This window comes from Anolis carolinensis, chromosome 3 (assembly GCF_035594765.1).
Source record: "Anolis carolinensis isolate JA03-04 chromosome 3, rAnoCar3.1.pri, whole genome shotgun sequence".
Lineage (NCBI taxonomy): Eukaryota > Metazoa > Chordata > Lepidosauria > Squamata > Dactyloidae > Anolis > Anolis carolinensis.
Genome location: NC_085843.1, coordinates 14,240,529 through 14,262,493, shown reverse-complemented (window position 1 = coordinate 14,262,493; position 21,965 = coordinate 14,240,529). Strand labels below are relative to the sequence as shown.

General features: G+C 43.2%; 1 protein-coding gene and 1 long non-coding RNA gene across 14 annotated transcripts in view; both read left to right on the top strand.

The window, feature by feature from the left end:
- LOC134297976 (uncharacterized) overlaps nucleotides 1–21,588 on the top strand; it is a 58,055-nt gene extending 36,467 nt beyond the window's left edge. Inside the window, exon 3 of the long non-coding RNA XR_010004930.1 lies at nucleotides 5,373–21,588. This is a non-coding gene — a long non-coding RNA (uncharacterized LOC134297976). The remainder of the gene's footprint in view (nucleotides 1–5,372) is intronic.
- The window catches only part of dlg2 (discs large MAGUK scaffold protein 2), a 1,295,060-nt gene that overhangs the window by 69,040 nt on the left and 1,204,055 nt on the right, over nucleotides 1–21,965 (top strand). The window lies entirely within an intron of this gene.

Below are 21,965 nucleotides of genomic sequence, written 5' to 3'. Positions count from 1 at the left end.
AAGCGACGGGTTAGATCAGGAGCATGGACTGTGGAGGCGTCTTCCCAAGAGCGTTCTTCAGGGCCAAAACCCACCCAGTCAATGAGATATTGTAGGCGGCGGCGGTGAAAGCGAGAATCCAAAATGTCCTCAACCTCGAACTCCTCCTCCCCATTCATCAAAACAGGAGGGGGGGCCGGTTGGTCTGTATCAGGACGCACACCATCCGCCGGAAGGAGCAGGGAACGGTGAAACACTGGGTGAATGCGCATTGAACGCGGAAGTTGGAGTTTGAAAGTCACGGGGTTTAATTGCGCCACCACTGGATAGGGGCCAATGAAACGGGCATCTAACTTCCGGCAAGGGCGGTGGGAGGGCAGAAAGCGAGTGGACAGGAAAACCCGATCTCCTACCTTGATTTCGGGGCCCGGCTGGCGATGTTTGTCAGCGTGGCGTTTATAGTCCTCCTTGGCTTGGTCCAGTTGCTGGAGCAAAAGTTGTTGCACCGCTGTGAGTTCCTGCAGCCAATCCTCTGCTGCGGGAACCTCTGAAGTTTCAATGACAGGGGGAAAGAAACGTGGATGGAAGCCGTAGTTTGCAAAGAACGGCGTTTCTTTTGTAGAAGCTTGAACTCCATTGTTGTAGGCAAACTCAGACAGTGGTAACAGAGAAGCCCAATTGTCCTGTTGATAGTTTACATAACAGCGAAGATACTGCTCCAAAGTGGCATTGGTGCGCTCCGTTTGCCCATCTGTTTGGGGATGATGAGCTGAAGATAAGCGAGAGTCTATGCCCAATAGTTTTTGTAGTGCCTTCCAAAAACGAGAGGTGAATTGAGATCCACGGTCTGTGACTAAACTTTTGGGCAATCCATGTAGTCTGAAGACATGTTGAAGAAATAAATCCGCAGTTTCCTTGGCCGTGGGGAGGCCTTCGCAGGGAATGAAATGGGCTAACTTGGTGAATAGGTCCACCACCACTAAGATCGTGGTGAACCCACAGGAAGGTGGTAGGTCAGTGATGAAATCCGCGGAAATTATTTCCCATGGGCGAGATGGGGTAGGAAGGGGGTGTAAAAGCCCTGAGGGCTTCTCCCTTCGTATCTTGGAGCGCTGGCATACTGGGCAGGTGTTGACATATTTTTCCACATCCTTGCGGATCTTGGGCCACCAAAAATCCCTTAGGATCAGATGCATAGTTTTAAATAGTCCGAAGTGTCCTGCTGGTTTGCAGTCATGACACAGACGAAGCGCCTTTTCCCTGCCCGGTCCGGGTGGGATATAGACATGATTTCTATAGCAGAGCAGCCCATCTTTAAGCGAAAAGGGAAAATGCAGACCTTGGCGAAGTTGGTCCTGCGCCCAGGCATCTGCTTGCTGACTAGCCCTGATTTCTTGAGCACAGATGGGTCCTGGAGTAGGGGAAGTTGAACCAATGGGAATGGATTTGGTGTTCCCCACCGTGAGCGTGGCAAAGTTCTCAGGTTGTAGCAGTTGGGATTCAAAGGTCTCCTTGCGTCCTGCAGCGTATTCCGGTTTACGTGACAGGGCGTCTGCTTGCTTGGTTTGGGCTGGGGTCACATAATGGATCTGGAAGTTGAAACGTTCAAAGAATAAAGCCCAACGTTGCTGCCTCTGATTTAGTTTGCGGGCAGTTCTTAGATGTTCTAGATTACGATGATCAGTGTGGACTTCAATGGGAAATTTGGCCCCTTCTAGCCAATGTCTCCAAGTTTCAAAGGCTGCCTTTATGGCCAGTAGTTCTTTTTCCCAAATGGTGTAATTCCTCTCTGGTGTGGTTAGTTGACGAGAATAAAAGGCACAGGGGTGGAGGTGATCCCCCACCGGTTGTAAGAGTACAGCCCCAATTGCCACATCAGAGGCGTCCGCTTGCACCACAAAAGGGGTTCCAGGATTTGGGTGCTGTAGAATTGGCTGGGAGGTGAATAGTTTCTTTAGTTGCTGGAACCCTTTCTCTGCTTGATCAGTCCAGCGGAAAGGCTGCTTTCCACGGATGCAGCTAGTGATGGGGTCGGACCAGCGGGCAAAATCTGGAATGAACTTGCGGTAGTAGTTCGCGAACCCCAAGAAACGCTGCACCTCTTTCTTGTTAGTTGGCGCCCGCCATTCCAATACTGCTGAAACTTTGGCTGGATCCATGGAAAGCCCTAGAGGCGAGATGCGGTAACCAAGGAAATCTACCTCTTGTAGATCAAAAGCGCATTTTTCCAGCTTGGCATAAAGTCCATGATCCCGCAATCGTTGTAACACCATTTTGACGTGGTTCTCATGTTCTGATTGTGATCTGGAAAACACCAAAAAATCGTCCAGGTAGATTATCAAGAACCTGTCTAGATAGTCCTGAAAAATGTCATTGACAAAATGCTGGAACGTTGCGGGGGCTCCGCATAAACCGAAATTCATAACTCGGGACTCAAATAATCCGAATTTGGTCTGGAAGGCGGTCTTCCACTCGTCCCCTTCCCTGATGCGAACTAAGTTGTAAGCCCCCCGAAGATCCAGCTTGGTGTAAACCTTGGCTCCTCGAAGCCGATCCAGTAGATCCGAGATTAAAGGCAGGGGATAGCTGTTCCGCTTGGTGATATTGTTCAATGCTCTGTAGTCCACCACCAAGCGTAGTTCCCCTGACTTCTTCTTCACAAACATCACTGGGGAGGCGGCTGGGGATTGAGAGGGTCTGATGAATCCCTTGCGAAGGTTTGTCTCTAGGAATTCCCTGAGAGCTTCTTGCTCTGGTTCAGTCAGGGAGTAGAGATGCCCTCGCGGGATCGGGGCCCCCTCCACCAAGTCAATGGCACAGTCATAAGGTCTATGTGGGGGTAATTTTTCGGCTTCTTTCTCATTGAATACATCCCAATACTCGGAGTACTTCTTTGGCAAGGTGATGATGGGCTCGGTGTCTGTGGCATGGCATACCTTGGCTACGAGGCAATGGTTTTGGCAGTACGGTGAAGCAAACTGCAGTTCTCTGTTGGACCAGGAGATGTTAGGGTCGTGGAGAGTCAGCCATGGAATTCCCAAAATCACAGGGAAATGGGGAACCTCGGTAACAAAGAAGGAAATCTCTTCCATATGTTCCCTTATCCACATCCTGGTGGGTTCCGACCACTGACTTACGGGGCCCGTCTTGAGGGGACGGCCGTCTATGGCTTGCACCACACGGGCATTCTTGAAATCATGATATTGTAATCCCAGAGAGTCGGCATACTCTCTATCGATGAAATTGTTGGTAGCTCCAGAGTCTATCATGGCGTGGATCATGACGGGTCCCCTTTTTGCTGACCATAATGTGACCACGAGAAGGAACAGGACCCCGGTTGGCGGCTCTTGGATGGATTTTTTGACCGGGTTGGCGAGCCCCTCTACACCCGGTCGTTGGCTTCCCCCGCCGGCTGTGTGCCAGTCGGCTCAGACGCCTTCGTCTCCGTGGAGGACGCCGCCGCAAGACGGGCGGCAGGCTTCCCTTTGGCTGGGCACTCTCTGGCGAAGTGGCCCCCGTTCCCGCAGTACCAGCAGAGGTTTAAGCGTTGACGACGGGCCTTCTCGGCGGCATCTAGTCTGGGACGCACATTGCCCAACTGCATCGGCACCTCCTCGCCTCCTCTGGGGTATGGGGTTGGCGGTGGGGGTCTCCACACCGGACGTGGCTGAACGCTGGCGGGAGCGGGGGGTTTTGCCCCGGCTCTACTGCCCTGGCCTCGAACCCACTGTTTCCTGTTGGCAATCATGACTTCAGCCCGTAAACATTGATCAATGAGTGCCTCGAGGGTCTGGGGAGGATCCACCTTGGAGATTTCTTCCAGCATTTCAATGTTGAGACCCTCCCGGAATTGTCCCCTGAGGGCTACATCGTTCCAGCCGGTGTTGTGGGCCAGCACTCGGAACTCGGCTATATACTGAGACATAGGTCTGTCTCCTTGGAAAAGGCGACGGAGTTTGTGACCGGCTGCCTCCAAATTGTCCTCGATTCCCCAAGTCTCCTTGAGGTGGTCCAAGAAGTGTTGCGCTGATCTTAGGTGTGGAGAGGCTTGGTCGAACAGTGCCGTCGCCCAGCTGGCCGCTGGCCCGTCTAGAAGACTGTAAACCCATACCACTTTGATGTCTTCTTGGGGAAACTCGGCAGCACGGGCCTCCAGATAAGCTTGACATTGGCGACGGAAGACATGAACCTTAGAAGCTTCTCCAGTAAACTTGGTTGGCAACGCCATGGCCGGAAGACGAACTCCGCGTTCCTTCAAACCCCTTATTTCTCCATCCTGTGCATTGAGCTTATCACGGATTCGGTCCACCTCTTCCTTGTCGATGGTGTAGGTAATCGGCTGGCCGCTCGGCCCAGGTACGGTTCCGGTAGACATTCTGACCGAGGTTAATTGGTGCTTAGGGTGGCGGAGTCAAACTGTCACGACCCAGGCTGCAGAGCACCAATAACCATACACAGAGGCCAGAATCTATCTAATATCTTTATTGTAGGAATATATAAAGTTAATAAAAACAAGTGTAGAAAATAGTCCAGAATTAGACCTTTCAGGAAAGGTCAGAATTAGTCCAAAAAAGCAATGTCCAATAAGAAATATTAAGGTCCAAAGTTGTAATCCAATAACCGAAACACTCACTTTGCCAAGCAAAGTGAGGGGAGATGACAAGGTCCTTTAGTCCATGAAACTTGAGCGAGGCTAGGAAATAACTTGATACTTGAAACAAGGCTTGAACGTGGAACAAGGTAACTAAGAACAAGAACAAGGTCCGTGGAATAACTTGATAAATCCGTGGAACAAGGCAAGGATTGATCCTGGGAAACAAGGCAAAGTCCGTAGATAAACAAAGGCTGGGAAGCAAGGCGAAGGCTGGATAGCAAGGCAAGGCTTGAGCAGGAGCGAGGCTTGAACCGGAGCGCGCTGTCCAGACACAACTCGCTCCGTAGGCTGACGAATTGACTCCGCGAAGTTACTACGCGGGTAAAACACCTAAATAGAGTCTAGCTTCCCGCCGAAGCAGTTCTCTGGGAATCAGAACCGAAAGCTAACTCTGAGACCAGATGTGAGACTCCCCAAAGATTCTCACGAGAAGCAGTCTTAATTGGCCACATTCTTAGCTGCAATCCTCGCACTCCTGCGCGAAGCTGAATCTAAACTTCTCTGTTGTTTACAAAACTCCCGGCGCAAGAATACGGGAGAAGTAGGCTCTGGGCTTGTTTGACATACTTCTGGGAGACAACTTTCTTGCAGGTGCAAGGTTCCCAGATCTGCCTGGGAAAGATCTGGCTGAGAGGAATCCAGTTCAGACTGGGAAGGTAAAAAACCCAAGTTTTCATCTTCATCAGGAATTACAATGTCCTGAGCAGGACTACAAGGCCCATGAGTCATCACAACCAAGTATTTTTAGATATGGGATTGTGTGGTTGTTTTATTTTAAGCCCATGATATTTTCACTCTTATGAGGAATCGGGTGAGAATTTTCTTTGGAAACTCATCCATGATTAATGCATCACTTATATGGATTCTGTCTTTTATTTTTATTTTTGAAGCAATGATAAATGAATAGCTTTTGCATATCCCATCCTCAAATGTATTCACTAACAAAAAAATACAGTCTGAATGGCATTAAAGAAAAGTCAGAACTATTTTGTAACAATGATGTAGGACTTCATCACACGCAATAAAACTAGCATTTCTACTCATTGAAGAAGCGGCTACCGATGGAGCCCATAACCTGATGCAATCTTGTACTGTAGGTTTCAACTATTTTGCTGTTTCTAAAGTGTGGTTTTTCCTGATGATTCCTAAGTCTATTGGTAATTGACTTTATTTTAGATTCCCCACATAGAAATGGGTAAAAACGTCTAATTTCACAAGTGTCCACTTGTAAACATAATAATTATATTGTTCTAGAGGGAGGAGCTGAGATGGGCAGTATAGATTCCTATCTTCCACCATTATCTTTTTTGGAACCGAGGAGGAAAGAATGGTAATTTATATATTTTTAAAATGTGAACTTGCATTAAAAAGTATTTTTGCAAGAAAAAAACAGGATTTTTTCTATCAAAAGAAAATTGGGGAGGAGACAGTGTGAGGAAAAATATCTCTCCCATGTGATGGGAAGGCAAACAGATAATTTGAAAAGAAAGCAGAATGAGGGAAAATATGTGATGTGGATAGGAAAATCATCCATTCAATTTTCAAACAGGGACGTTGAAAAGCTTAAGGGAAAAACAACGATCGATCCTCAACACTTTACTTATTGTGTGGGATGAAGTCGGTAGGAAAGTGTTGGTATGAAAACTGTAATTCTAATGCCAGCTAAAATTAAATGAAATAGAAGTGGTATAAAAGTTTTAGGGAAAGGCAGAACTAGATACCAACTTCAGATGTTGACAGAAAAAAGATGGAACAAGGTTGATATCATGAGTCCTTCATATGATGTAGGACCATAACTCCTTGTACTCTCCTGTGGCTCCTGGGACATATAAGACATTATCCTCTGCTGTCCCTCGCCCCCATTTCTAGACACTTTGAAAACAGAGAGACAATGATGGATGATGGATGAGGACTTCTCCCTTCCCATGACGCAGGAGGACCTCCTGTCTGCGCCTCTTCACAAATAGTTAGGAAACTGCCTCAAAAGTCCTAGAGACATTTATGGAGGTGGGAGTGGAGAAGATGGACAAAGATTGTCTTCTGAGGCCAGGAATCGGTATGTAACTGGAGAAAACAGTAAAAATCATTTGGGATGGGAACTGTCAAATTTGTCCATGTTGAATTGCTTTAGTGACATGGCGTAAGGGGCATTCCTATGGGTGATCCCCTGCAAAGCATTGACATTTCTCTCCCAAAATCCTGCTTCATGAGTGTGACATGGTAATTTTTTAAATTAATGTAATAATTCAAAATACCAAAATTTCAAAATATCTTTCTTTTTCCTAGCTTTTTAAGTTTTGAACTTCCTCAATGAAGAGCCCAATGTCCACATCATGGGGCCTAGTGAAGATCAGTGCCTGGGGTCTACTCCAAAGCAACAGGATTGGAGGGGAAAGCCCAGTATCCCCACAGTTTTTTCCCCCAAGGTTTTGGAATGGACAGGAACTGTGCTCGCTCATGTGATAATCTGAACGGACTGCATAGGATGGATTATACAAGAGAAAGGGATCTTTCAACTTCTTTACACATGTGGCCAAGCAATACCAGAGTGAGATCAAAGTTGCAAACTTAGAGAGAGTGCAGCAATTTGCTTTTGCCTGAGCCCACTGGGAAGGGCAAAATTCACCTCCCCACTTTATGTCTTTGTGAATTAACTAAATGCCAAGTATTTTTGCACTTTCAACTCAGGGCCCATCCAGACAGGCCCTATATCCCAGAATCTGATCCCAGGGTTTCTGTTTTAAACTGGATTATATGAGTCCACATTTCTAGATAATCTGGGATAAACAGAAAACCTGGGATCAGATCCTGGGATATGGAGCCTGGCTGGAAGGGCCCTCAGTTTGCCGCAACTGAAATTAGGTAAAGACAAAGGAAGAAAATGGAGGGAGAGAGAGAAACTGGGGGCATTTTTTTTTAAAAAAGTAGAAAAAACGGGATGACAGAGTCTGCCTGCCCAGTCAGGAGAATTGAAAGCCATGCACTATGTTGAGGTTTGTAAAGACACCATTATGGATGGGTTAACTGGAAAAGTACGTGTAAGAAACTGATTGGCTGAACCTGCGAACAGCTAGGAATCTGATTGGTCAATTTCTCTTCCATGCTACTGGGGAACCAGTTTGAGCAGGTTTTGCTCAAACAGTAAGTCTGTGTATGCTGACTGGAAACAGCCAGGAGAGAAGATAGCTGCCGGCTCTCAGTGGCCCTGTTATTTCTAAGGCACTGAGGCAATTTTATTTATTCATGTATTTATTTACAACATTTATACCCCGCTCTTCTCACCGAGGGGACTCAGGGTGGCTTATAGAAATTGGCAAAATTTAATGCCCAAAAATACAATCATAAAATCAAAACAATACATATAGATCAGTTAATAATAATATTAAAATACATTATAAAACCTTAAAAACATATATATAGTTAAATCCATTCATCCGAAACCTCCGAAATTTTATGAACTTTAAGAGGACTATTTATTCCTACTCTTCTCTGTAAGCAATCAGGGAGACTATTGTAAATATTATTGCTCTGTTTGATTATTTTGAAGTCAGTAAAGTTCCTGTTAATTGTTCTACAAAGCTGAGTGGCACATCATTACCCTGCGGGGTGACTTTGGTTCACAGGTGGACATAAGAGCTTCTATTTAACATAATCTACAATCTTTAACACACTAGTGATCTTTACTTATCACTATAAGAAGATTTTCCCCCAAGTGTGAAACATACTTACTTATGCATGCAACCCAACTGAATAGCCCTGAAGCTCACATCATTTGCCACAAAAGGAAACCACCCAGCCTAGAATTTCAGACTACACTCAAGGTAGATTTCTTCTGTCTTCGCCCAACAGATCCTTATTCTGTGGAACAACTAAACTGCTCTCCTGATTGCATTACGTCCGGCCCAATGATGCAGCAAACATCAGTCACTTTAGTTAAGAGAGAGAAAAACAGAGAGACACTTTGGGGCCTTCAAAGATGAGATTTCCCTACCTGTCAGATGGAATCCCATCAGCAAAGATGCTCTTTTAAGGGAGGGAAATATTCACACCGACACTCAACACCACGAGATCAAATCTGTTTTCTGTCTATTCACATTAGCTTGAAGCACTTACAGGATTATTGATCTGCTTGGCTGGGTGTCACGAAGGGCTCTGGAAGAACACAACCGATTGCTGAACGAGTGACAATTTTACTTACAAGTTTGTCAAACAAGGGTGGGCAACTTTTTGCGGTCAAGGGGCCTCACTGTCCCCTTGAACGTGCTGGGGACGATCCCATTGTTGCTGAAATTCACTGGAGACCATTGAGGTTCTAGCCGTGCTGCCAAAATCTGTTGACAAAAATACAGTATGATTTTTGTGTCTGCGGGGCATACATTCCTTAACTTTCAGTGGAAATGGGAAACTGTGTATGATAACCAACCTATTGAAATGAATGAGATTTGCCAGAAGTTCCAGAAAGTTGCCCTGGAAGATCTACAAATTACTGTAGTCATGCTGAATTATAGTACATTGGGTAGATAAATATACTGAGAGAGAATTACACTCTGTTGATGACATAACTGTAATTTTTGGTGTTATTTTCATAATTATGGAAATTTGGCAATACTAAGTAGAAGTGGATGGATATGACAGGCTTGTAGGTGGTGTCATGGTTTGCAGAGATACTATATATGTGCTAACTGGAAAAGCAAATGCATGAAGCCGATTGGCTGAGTTTGCAAGGACCTAGGAATCGGTTTGCAACTGTTGCTGTCCTGCTGCTGGAGAACTGGTTTAAACAGGTGTGTGTGTGTGTGTGTGTGTGAGAGAGAGAGAGAGAGAGAGAGAGAGAGTACTGGCTGGAAAGAAGATGACTCTGTGTTCAGAGAGGCCTGACATTTTCTGAGGCCTTGTTTGCTGCTGATCTTCACTGAAGCAAATTTATGGACTACCTATCACCCACAATCCCTAACAGATGGCTCATACTGTGTATCATGGTCTCTTATGGATGCTGGGGCAACAATGAGATGGATGGGAATACCATAGCCCAGAATTTAGGCTTGTGAAGAAGTTCCACTTTGAAATGGGAAAGTACAGTTTATTTTCACAAACTGTAGTAATTATGGTGACTAGCCTCTTTATGAAGAAACCTGAGAATTATACCTAATTCATTCTCAAACATGACTTTCCTAGAACTGTTTTCTCAAGAGACAAACTTCATTTTCAGGTTTGCATTGCATGTATTCATGTGCCTTGGAAATAAATTAAATAGCAGTATGTACAATTTACGTCGCCAGGTGGCACCATTTTACAGGAATTGACATTTCTATTTGCTAAAGGGAGCAAAATCCTTCCTGGTGCCATCTGTAACTATACATTTAAAAATGAATCTAATTTTGTCTCCGTCCTTATTTATGCTGGAAACATCTTAACCAGACACTTCATTATTTTTCAGCCTTTTAATGTTGTGAGTGTTAGAACCATGGCAGGCATTTAATATTGTTTGATGAAGAAGGTTCTTGTTTCTGTATTGCTGCCTACAATTCCAGTAGTCTTGAGTTCTGCATAAAGACTTCACAATTGTGTTTATTTATAAGCCTATTTAGGTCTTTAAAAGCGTTTAAGGGTGCATGTTAAGAGGCTTTGCAAAGACAATGCCAAGTAAATAATCTAGCTTTTTAGTCCTGCTAACTGAAATGATTTTGAGTGAACCTTGTATCCAAGGATGCCGTTTCCACTGATTCAACTATCCATGGCTTGGAAAAAATTTTAAAAAACAAAAGCTTACCTTGAATTTGCCGTTTTATATAATTTCACTATCTGTCGGGGGTGCTTTGATTGTGCTTTTCCTGCATAGCAGGGGTTGGACTATTTTTATTTATTTATTTATTTCATACATTTATATCCCATCCTATAATAAATAATAATAATTCTCATCCCTGGTTTGGGGGGGGGGACTCAGGGTGGCCTCACAACTGGCAATCATTTGATGCCAAAATACAACAATTCTAATAACAGTTACAATTACGACAAATAGTTAAAACATCAATTATAAAACCATCCATTTAAAATTACATCAGTTCAATTCAAAGTCATAGTCCGAGGTCTGTCTATTGTCATTCACATAAATCATTTCATTATTATTGCTGCCTCTGCTGCTCAAATACCTGGCCCCATAACCATGTTTTAAGTTTTTTCCCTAAAGGATAGGAGGGAGGGGGCTGGCCAGATTTCATTAGGAACCGTTTAGGGCTTTATAGGCTAAAGCCAGCACTTTGAATTGTGCTCGGTAGCAGCCTGGCAGCCGGTGGAGCTGACGTAACAAGGGGGTGGTATGCTCCCTGTATGCCGCTCCCGTGAGCAATCTGGCTGCTGCCCATTGGACTAATTGAAGCTTCTGAACAGGTTTCAAAGGCAACCCCATGTAGAGCATGTTGCAGTAATCTATTCTAGATGTGACAAGAGTGTCGACCACCGTGGCCAAGTCAAACTTCCCAAGGTGCGGGCGCAACTGGCGTACAAGGTTTAATTGTGCAAAAGGTCCCCTAGCCACCGCCGAGACCTGGAGATCCAGGCTCAACGATGAATCTAGGATCACTCCCAAGCTGCAAACCTGTGTCTTCATGGGGTGTGTGACCCCATCCAGCACAGGCTGTAACCCTATGCCCTGTTCAGCCTTTTGACTGAGCAGGAGGATCTCTATCTTGTCTGGATTCAATTTCAATTTGTTTGCCCTCATCCAGTCCAACACAGCAGCCAAGCACCAGTTCAGATGGCCCATGTGGTCTCTTCCACACTTCCAGCTAGATGGCCCATGTGGTCTCTACCAACTTTATTATTCTATGATTCTACTACATCGCTGTATATAATGTGATTTCAGCATCCAAGAATTTTGGCATCCATGGAAGGGTCCTGGAACCAAACCCTAGCAGATATTGAGGGCCACTGTGTTTATAGAGAGTTGGATTAGTGTTTTACAGGCTCAAATTCACACAGGAATGTGACACTCTTAGGCCAATCATTTTCTCAGAGCTTCTCCTATCTTGCAAGATTGTTGTTATAATCAAGCAGGGAGGAAGAGAGCCAGGATTGCTATGTCTTTGTGTGATATATGATGTTATTTTATGTCATGTGTTTAATAATGTTTAATGCTTTATCAAGGGAGGGTCAATTTTGATGTTTTATACTTTTTTTATCGAGGGCATTGAATTGTTGCCAACACTGTGAACTGCCCTGAGTCCCTTCGGGTTTGAGAAGGGTGGTATATAAATACAGCAAATAATAAAATAAATTGCTGCTTTTAGTTCATTGCAAGGAAGGCAAGGGCAACAGCACCTAGACCTCAAAGTGGAAGAAGATATTTGGGGGAAAAATCATGTAGCTTCCAAAGAGACTTCTCCAACTTGTGACCAATTAAGCTAAACACAAATCAAGTACCTGTTTGGTGCTTGACAGCTACCCTCCTTACTTTAGTAGTCATTGAATGCAAGTCAAAATCCATCTGGTCCTTGGTGGGTTCGTTGCCACATAATTTCAAGTTTCAGCTGCCCAGATGTTTTTAAAAGGGGATTCTAACGAAATAGGCATTTAAAGCTTTGGCTTTACAGTTTTAATTATTTAATTGATTTGATTAAAAAGTTCTCACTAGGAATCTGTAGATCCTCCAAAGTGACTCTATAGTCAACTTCCTGTATTCATGCTGGAGTACCTAGAGATTTCTAGAGAGAACACTCCTGAAGGACTCTAGATCCTCCAAAGCAGTTCTGTGTTCAGCTTCCAATGGAGGTTGACCAGAGTCATGCTGGAAGACCAGAAATTCCAAGTCCGGGGGGAGAGAGGGCTTGAGCATCCATGGATTTTTGCCATCCACAGAAGATCCTGCAACACTTAGCAGTATCGTAGCCTTTCAGTATCCAAAGGGATACTGATGGACTTTGGATACTGAGGGACTATTGTACTGCTGGGTGCTGCAGGCATGCCCTCCTATCCGAGAAAATAATAGATGCCTCTGGGAGCCATATGCGTGTGTTGTTCATGAGGCAGTAGCCATGGCTATCCAATGCTCTTGCAAACCCTCCAACTGTCTGATTTGACAAGGACAGTCCTAGCTGATCTGTTGTCTCACTTTTTCAACTGCTTTGAAAGTTTCTCTTAGAACTTCAGTTGGTACAAATTTCAGTCGAAGTGCCAAACTGGTTTGCAGTCAGTTAACTCCACACTGGGGAGAGGAAAAGACGGAGTAGACTCTTTCACTTTCCAGAAGGCTCAGACAAGAGCAATCTGCTGCAATCTCTCGTTGCTTGTGTGTTCTTTCTCATTACTCAGTTTTGCTTTCACAAAACTCTGATGTTGTGTAGTTACATATATCCACATTTCCATTTTTAAAATGTTGGAGAGTGTATGAGAATACATGCTTGCTACCAGCACATGGTCCTTCTAAGACAACAAGATTATTTATGTAAAGAAGTGTTTTAAGTTCTAACACATGGGTTAAAAAAACCAATAGGGAACATGTTGACAGCACTTTTCAGGAATGAGTGGCACCCTGGTGTTTCTTGATGAGAAAAAGTATGCTGAAATGCAAAATGTAGGTTTACTTGATTTTCTGGTATCAAATTTCATTGTCATCTCAGGAACCAAACAAACCACAGATACAGCTGCATCCATGAGATCCAGCATTTTGCACTATAAGGACAGAACTATGTATTCCAACCTCTTAGACTTGCCTTCAGAGTTGACATGTGCACTTTTGGGCTCATCTACACAAAATCTGAGGCCAATTCCAGCATAGTAATTCATCGTCTTGGACTCGAGGGCAGCTGCATTGCCTGACACCATCCTGCTGTTGTTGTGGGGCAAAGTCCATGCCATTCATTCTGGCAGAAGATGGTTTGACTCCACTGAACAGTCATTTATGTAGACTGGCCCTTGTTGCCACAGCAGCTGACTCTGAGGCTCCACAGAGTTCTTGATCATCGCTGGACATCTTTGCTGATTTCAAGGAAGGCACCTGCATGACCTAAAGAAAGGAGGGAGTAATAACTGCCATGGTTACAAGAAACAGCAAAATTAAGTTCCATCCTCTCTTCTGGCCTGGTGTGGGGTTTTTACACAATGTAGACAGGTCCTCGGTATCACAGGATTGATGGGTGCATTGAGAACTGGGAGAAGCAACTGTGGCACTTGTATGACCCTGGACCTTCTGGAGTCACATGGATTGCTGAAAAACAAAACAATCCCTCCCTCCTTCCCTCTCCCAAAGTGCTTGGAAGACTTCTTCTGATTCTCAAAAACTGACATCTAATTAATATAAACGAGCCTTGCAATGAATTGATGGTGGCAATGAAGAACAAACTGCAGAAGGAATAGAGGCACATCTGCTCATTTGTCACTCCTTCCTCCACCTTAAACTCCTTCCACACAGCTGATTTCCTCTCTGTGGGTCTCTGTAGGTTTTCCAGGCTTCTGACATCTCTCCAGATGAAATAATGGTTGGCTTGTGATAACAATTCTTCATCCCAGATAGGGACCCTGAGAAGTACGGCACAATATAAAGCTTCCAGTGGATTAACTTGTAAATAGTTGTAAGTGTGATGTTGTTTGAGCTTATTAGTAGTGAATAAGGTAATGTTTGAAATCATGTTTGAATGTGACTGAAAGAGCCTTGATGGCTAAGCAATTAACTCCCTCCCCAGCATTGGTGTGCCAAGTGGAAGCGGTCAAATTGTAAAGCAGACCAGCCTGATGTCTTCCTCTCATCATGCTTGCCATTCAGAAAAAAAGTCCCACCAGCTGCTTCTAACCTTGTTGTCAAGGCTGCTGTAGGGAAAAGTGATCGATCATCTGCTTCCCGCTTGTAGCTTTGCTGTGCAGCTGCTTTTGAGCGTGGAAATAAATACCAAGCTTTTGCAAGAACAGGTGCTTTGGTTTTGTTTAGAACCAAAGAATAAGAAGAAGGCAAGGCATATGGCTTAAATCCTACTGTTAGTCCCAACAAGATTAGAGCCTTTGAATAAAGTGGATTTAACTATATGTTGACTCACTAGTCAACTGTTGATTCAGTAGCTTTACTCCAATTGGGATTAACCTATGGGATAATAGCTTATGCTGCTTGTTTCTTTGGAAATATCTACTGCCAAAAAACAAAAATGTTATCCTCCCAATTTGGAGGGTCAGGGATGTTTCTGTGGTCATCTTCCTCTTGCCAAAAGAATGAAATATGTCTAGAGTTTTCTTCTTACTGGGCAAGGCTCCCCATTCAACCATTGATTCATTGGGTCTACTCTGGACAGGATTCAAACTGTTGTATGCATTCAAGTCATTTCTGACTTATGGATAAGGCAAACCTGTCACAGGGTTTTTTGGAGCTAAGAGTGTGTGACTTGCCTGAGGTCATGCAGTCTCGTTCTACTACTTAAGATGGAGGCTTGCACGTAGCCTTTTCCTCTTCTCTAGAGATGATTCCTCCCCCCCCCCCCCAAACTGGAAATGTTGGACCCTTGTCTTTTGCCTGAAGATAACTCACAAAAACAAATCTTGGACCCTGAGATCTGGCAATCTCATCTGGTGCCCATAACTTTTGATATGGGCCGGGCCGGGCTGTGGTGCAGCTGGCTAGTAACCAGCTGCAATAAATCACTACTGACAGAGAGGTCATGAGTTCGAAGCCCGGGTCAGGTTAAGACCCCGACCATTAAATAGCCCGGCTTGCTGTTGACCTATGCAGCCCCAAAAGACAGTTGCATCTGTCAAGTAGGGAAATTTAGGTATGCTTTATGCGGGAGGCTAATTTAACTAATTTACAACATCATAAAACTGCCAGCAAAACACGAGGAAAGGAATGAGGAAGTACAGCCACGAGTGGACAGTGAAGCAACAGCTCCCCCTGTGGCCAGAATCGTGAAGCTGGAAAAAAATGTTAAATGCCTCTGTGTCTGTCTATATATGTTGTTTGTCTGTTGGCATTGAATGTTTGCCATATATGTGTTCATTGTAATCCGCCCTGAGTCCCCTTTGGGGTGAGAAGGGTGGAATATAAATACTGTAAATAAATATGGGACCTTACTTTTGATGTGGATCCTTAGGTACTTTCCTTCCTTATGAAGGAAACCATTGCTGGACTGAGGTGAGATACAGCTGGTGAAAGAGGTAGTAGCTTTTGCCATTACTTTCATACACAAGAACAGGAAACTGTTGCCTGCTGAATCAGAAACTTGATCCATGTAGCCTGTTATTGCCAACTCTAACACTCTAGAGTTTCAAGCAGGGTTCTTTCCTACTCATACCTGAAGATTTTTGGTCTTTCATCCAAACCCAACTGTGTTTTGTTAATGAAATTGGACATCCAATGATATGATAAGGTCTTCTGAAAATGTGGCAGAGCTCTTGCTGCCTGTAATAACGGTTGAGCTTATCAACTTCAGCAGCAGAGAAAGTCCTTAGAAAGAAGTTAAACATGAATAGCTTCATTTAAAAAAGAGACATGTTCAAAGAATAAATTGGAAGTAATGATGGGACCTGACTCACAAGGGCATTGAAATAAGCCTGAGTAATTAAACTAAGAAATCACTTCCTGACTTCATTTTAGTTGTTACATTGGAATGTCAAAATAAATTCACTTTCAGTTGCCAGTCTCAGCTACTGTGCAAAACATTTCAATTTTACATGATCCCCTTATCTGCAGGGAATGCATTGCTGTACTTCATATGGATATGAGAAACCATGGATAATAGCAAACTTCTAGCCAAGAACACAGTTGTGCTGGAGGACGTAGCATATGCCAAGGGAGGACATATTTTGTCAGATGTGGATAAATGAAACCTCAGTTACTGATCCCATGGATATGGAATTATACTATATACATTTTATCTTCTTTTCAAAATTATTAACCAGAGTTTTAAAAGCAAAAAAGGAAATGGCAGGCATGGTTTCCAATTACTTGCCTAATTTGTCTATTAACACAATAATATGCAGAATTCTCAGAAGTTTTTTCCTTTCGCTCAGCAGTATTCCCAAATACCTCCGGAAGGTGTGAGTACTTCTCTGGGGAAACCAATTCCCCTCTTTTTATTGATACTTGCTCATTATATATACGAGAGCATACATAATGGAATGGCCTATTTGTCTTTTTCCTCTAATGAAGCTTAGAGTGTGGCTGGTTATATAAGAGGAAGAACTCAGCAATGCTGAGGCTCACAGTATTTTATTTCAGAAGAATAATGGATTATCATATAAAGGCGAAAAAAATGATGATCATGGGTGAGCCTGCAGCTGGCACCAAATCAATGGTTGTTAGTAGGGTTGCAAATGTTTAATCAAATTAATCAGCTTTTAGAACACTTTTAATCAACTAAAAAGTCCCCCAGTTAATCAGAGTATTCTGAGTGCAAATACTTATAAAGAGGTTTTTAACATGTTTCCTAAGATCATCCAAATATCCCTGCATCAACTTATGTCCTGCTCGACTATACACTTGATAACTGATTGAATTAATTAAGCAAGAGATTAGGCAACTCATGGTTTGAACTAGCGTTGACCCTCTTTATCCACAGATTCAATCATTTATGCTTAACTTGACTTTGCCATTTTGTATAAAGGACATGCTTTTATTATGCAATTGCAGATAATGGGACTTATCATCCATGAATTTTGGTAGCCACAGGGGGTCCTGAACCCCATTAGGTACCAAGGGACCAGTGTATAACATGCATTGTTTCTAGTCATTGGCCTTGTTACTTACTTACTTACTCAGGCGATACCTCGTAGTTCGAGGATGATGGTCCTCCAAGTGTAGCGTCTTGGCGATAGATATGTAGGTGGCTGTGGAGAACTATTCTTGACTCGTATGTTCTTCCGCAGTGAAGACATTGGTTTCCAGACAGAAGGCGGTCCCAATCAGGGTTGGCTTGACATGCCTTCCTCTTGGCACGTTTCTCCCTTAAGCCCTCCATTCGTGCCTCTTCGAATTCCGCTGACCTCCAATACAGCGCTCAAGGGCCAGGGCTTCCCAGTTCTTGGTTGGCTTTGAGTCCATCTTTAAATCTCTTTTCCTGTCCATCAACATTACATTTCCCATTCTTGAGTTGGGAGTATAGTAACTGCTTTGGAAGACAGTGACCAGGCATTCGGACAATGTGGCCAGTCCAGCGGAGTTCATGGTGTAAGAGCATCGCTTCAATGCTGGTGATCTTTGCTTCTTCCAGCATGCTGACATTTGTCCGCCTGTCTTCTCAAGAGATTTGCAGGATTTTTTGGAGGCAACGCTGATGGAATCTTTCCAGGAGTTGAGTGTGAAGTCTGTAGACAGTCCATATTTTGCAGGCATATAGCAGGGTTGGGAGGATGATAGCTTTATAAACAAGCATCTTGGTATCCCTATGGATGTCCCAATCCTCAAGCACTCTCTGATGCATTTGGAGAAATGCTGCACTCTCAGAGCTCAGGCAGTGGTGTATTTCAGCGTCGATGTTGACTTTTGTGGAGAGGTGGCTGCCTAAGTAGTGAAAATGGGCAACATTTTCTAATGTTACACCATTAAGCTGTATTTCTGGCATAGCAGAGGGATTGGCTGACAACTGCTGGAAGAGCACTTTGGTTTTCTCGATGTTCAATGAGAGGCCAAGCTTCTTGTATGGTTCTGCGAAGGTGTTTAGAGTGGCTTGTAGGTCTTCTTCTGAACACGCACGGACTATGTTATCATTTGCATATTGGAGTTCTATAACAGATGTTGTTGTGACCTTGGCTTTGGCTTTCAGTCTGCTTAGGTTAAATAGCTTGCCACTTTTCCGATAGATGATTTCCACTCCCGTGGGAAGCTTCCCATCAACAAGGTAAAGTATCATAGCAATGAAGATGGAAAATAAGGTTGGGGCAATAACACATTCCTGTTTGACACCTGATTCCACCTTAAATGGGCCACTATGGGAGCCATTGCTTTTCAAGGCTGGGGGGAGTTATAGACATGTGATCAATACTGAGCATATGCAGACTCAGAACTCAGTGTTCAGTGTGTGTTTGGACTTCAGTAGAGAAGGTTGCTGTTTGGAATTCAATGAAAGCAGATGTATGTGTCCAGGCCTCAGTGGAGGTAGGTGCATGTTGCTGTTTAGAGACTTCAATATAGAAGTATGCTTATGAATGTCAGTGAGTACAACTATACCTAAAGACTATGGACTATTGATTAAGAATGATACCCTGTGTATTCAACACAGAGAGAACTACATCATATCTATAACTGAACTTCAGCAAGAAATGTGCCTGTATGTGAATTAATACAAGATGTTTATGAATAAACAAGATATGTTATTTTTCAAAGAAGACTTTGTTTTTTAACTCTGCATATTTTAAACTAAGAGGTTTCAAGGGAGTGTATATCTTTTGGGCAATTACAACTGCAAACAACCATTCTCTACTAACCAAAAATATTTTTGTAGTGGCATGTCTTCATCCTTGGCAGTTTAAAGACATGCTTTCTCAGTTTAACAGCAGAGTTACCTGTGTGCAATTACATGAATGCTTGTGAATACCACTTGTTCAAAGATTTAACTTCTAACAAGGTTATGCTCTTCTTGACTAGTGGTTTTCAAGAGGTGGTCTCCACATGTTCGTGGAGATTCACATTTGCCAAAAGGATATGTGTCCACAGACTAGGTGCAGTTATTGTCCAATAGCTTATGCAATAGGTCAAGTTTTGCAGTAGGCTATGGCATTTGCAATAGGCCTTGGTAGATGGAGTCATATTAACACTTCTCCTTCCTTCACTTTCTCATCAACCATCAGCTGTCTTATTCCGTGGCAACAGGATCCATTCAGTTTGTATAAAATGAACAGCCTGCCCCTTTGTTGCAGGAAACTTGAGTGGGTATGAGAGGAGAGGCCACCGACATGCCCATCTCAGAAGACATTATTGAGACAAACTGGGATCAAGCGATATTTAGTATCAAAAATGCTATTTGGATATTCCAGAAAAATGTTAATACACGAGGAAGGCAATCCACTAATCTGATCTCCTTGGCCATCAATGTTCTCTCTGAAAAGAAGAGCATCTTCTATGTTGGAGACACACCGGATGATCAGAAACCTGAACGAGCAATGATGATGTGTGAAGCTTGACTTCACACTGAATTTCAGGAACATTACTTGAAAAAGACAGTAAGATACAGGGAGGCATACCAACCAAAGGCAAGGAGCCAAGATCTTGAGGAAAGGCATCAATAAGAGTGGGCATATTGGTTGTGTCTGCTTTTTAAAAAAATTAGATCCCCAGGATCCATTGATTAAAGTTCAAAAGACATATGCCTAGAAGTGAAGAAAAGGATGCCTCTAAGCATGTTCTGAAACTAGGAATTTGACTCAGAACTGAAGTTACACAATTGTCCTTTTCAGCTTTCTTCGTTTCCTACCTAATTCCGATGTGAAAAATCTACTGTAGCAAATCAGCTGGTGTTCTGCAGTTTGGGCCAATTCTATAGACACTGACCTCAAAATAATGAAGCCGAGCATCTCTGAATCTTCATTGTATGAATATAAAAATTGCAGAGGTTTTTGCTTCTGGACTTGAATAACACTATGTTTAGGTTGGTGGGTCTAACTGGTTAATGATGGTGGGGATAAAAGACCTTATGTTTCATGCAGACTACACAGACATTTCTAGCGCATGGGCTCATTAGATGTCATTCTGCAGATGGAAACACTAAGAATTATTTGAGATGCAAACTTAAAAATCTATATCTGCTGACCCACCTGGAAAGCATACACTCCTTCAGAAGTTACATCCACTCATTATTGTTGTATCGCATACCTCAAATGCTAGCATTTTCTGAATTTCAAACTCTTGTTGCACATCTAAAGTCGGAAAATACAATTCCATACTCTCCAAATGTTGGCAGAGACAGTCCCAATTAATCCTCTGTCATCTTCCTTTTTTATCTGCCTTAAAAATGTTCCAGTTTTTTCTTTTCCTCTCTTACCTCTTTGTCCTCAACTTACCTCTGTTGCTGCAATCTGAGCTCAAAGCATAAAACTAGTTTGCATTCAATTCAGCAGAGGAATCATTCCCTTCCCAATAGGCTCAAGCAAAAGCAAACTGCTTCAGCCTCTCTTAGTTTGTGTGTCCTTTCTCAGTAATAACTTTTGTCATTAATAACTCTGATGTTGTTTGCTCATATTTAATCCCAGTATTTATCTGTGAAATCTTGGAGAGCATGAAATTCCAGAATCAGATCAAACAGGTTTTGTGTTAGATTTCTGATTTGTTTTAAAGAGACCATCATCACTGATCCAAGCTAAAGAAGGCTAAGAAATGAAGCTATATAAAATCATGCTGCTCTATGCTAATCCTGTAGACATCTTATGTCTGATGGGTTGTTCTGTGTTTTCCAGGCTATATGGCCATGTTCCAGAAGTATTCTCTCCTGACGTTTCGCCCACATCTATGGCAGGCATCCTCAGAGATTGTGATTTATACCTCATATACCTCACAACCTCTGAGGATGCCTGCCATAAATGTGGGCTAAACGTCAGGAGAGAATACATGCAACGACTCTTTGATCCCGGCCTTGAAAGCCTTCGACAACACGTTATGTCTGATGCATAGCATATGGTTGATAAGATAGAAAACTGCCATGAACTGAGACAGATCACAAATCTATCACAGTATTGACTTGGCAGTGAGATGCCAGATAATGAGCCCAGGTCCTGAATTGTAGTCCCTACAGATTTATGAGTTGGATCAACTGCAAAACCATCTTAGCTGGGCTAGTTTTGTGGTTCATTGGTTTCGAGACCTCCATATTGCTTTTTTGTTTAAACATCACCTTACTGGATGGGCTGCTAGATTAATGGCTAGTGACAATCATAAGCCAGCCAAGCCATGTTCGTCACAAGTAAAATGTGATATAGCAAAGAGGTATGTCTAGCATGACATTTCAGCATGAGATATGAATATGGAGTACACCTAAAACTGGTTACATCCCAAACAGATGGATCCAATATGGGACATATTTTCCATTAGCGACATCATGCGAGTTAATACAACTTCCACAATTCCTGCAGAGCAAAATTAAAGCAACTTTTGACATTCTTCCAGCAACATTTACTGCATATAATCCCTACAGGCAAGAGGATGCTGTACCTTCTGGTCTTGTTCGCCTAATGAGCTATCATCGTGGACATCTCTTTAACCAGAGGTTGGGTGAGTATTTCTTTTTTCCCTTCTCCCCCTCCCCATTAATGCTTCTAATGCAAGAAGGTCAACCAGGAGCACAATCTGCTTCAGAAGTTCCAGTGAAACAGTGAGCAGTCTGAGAGTACCGTACTTGCTTTTTGTTGTGCTTGTTTACAACTTTACTGC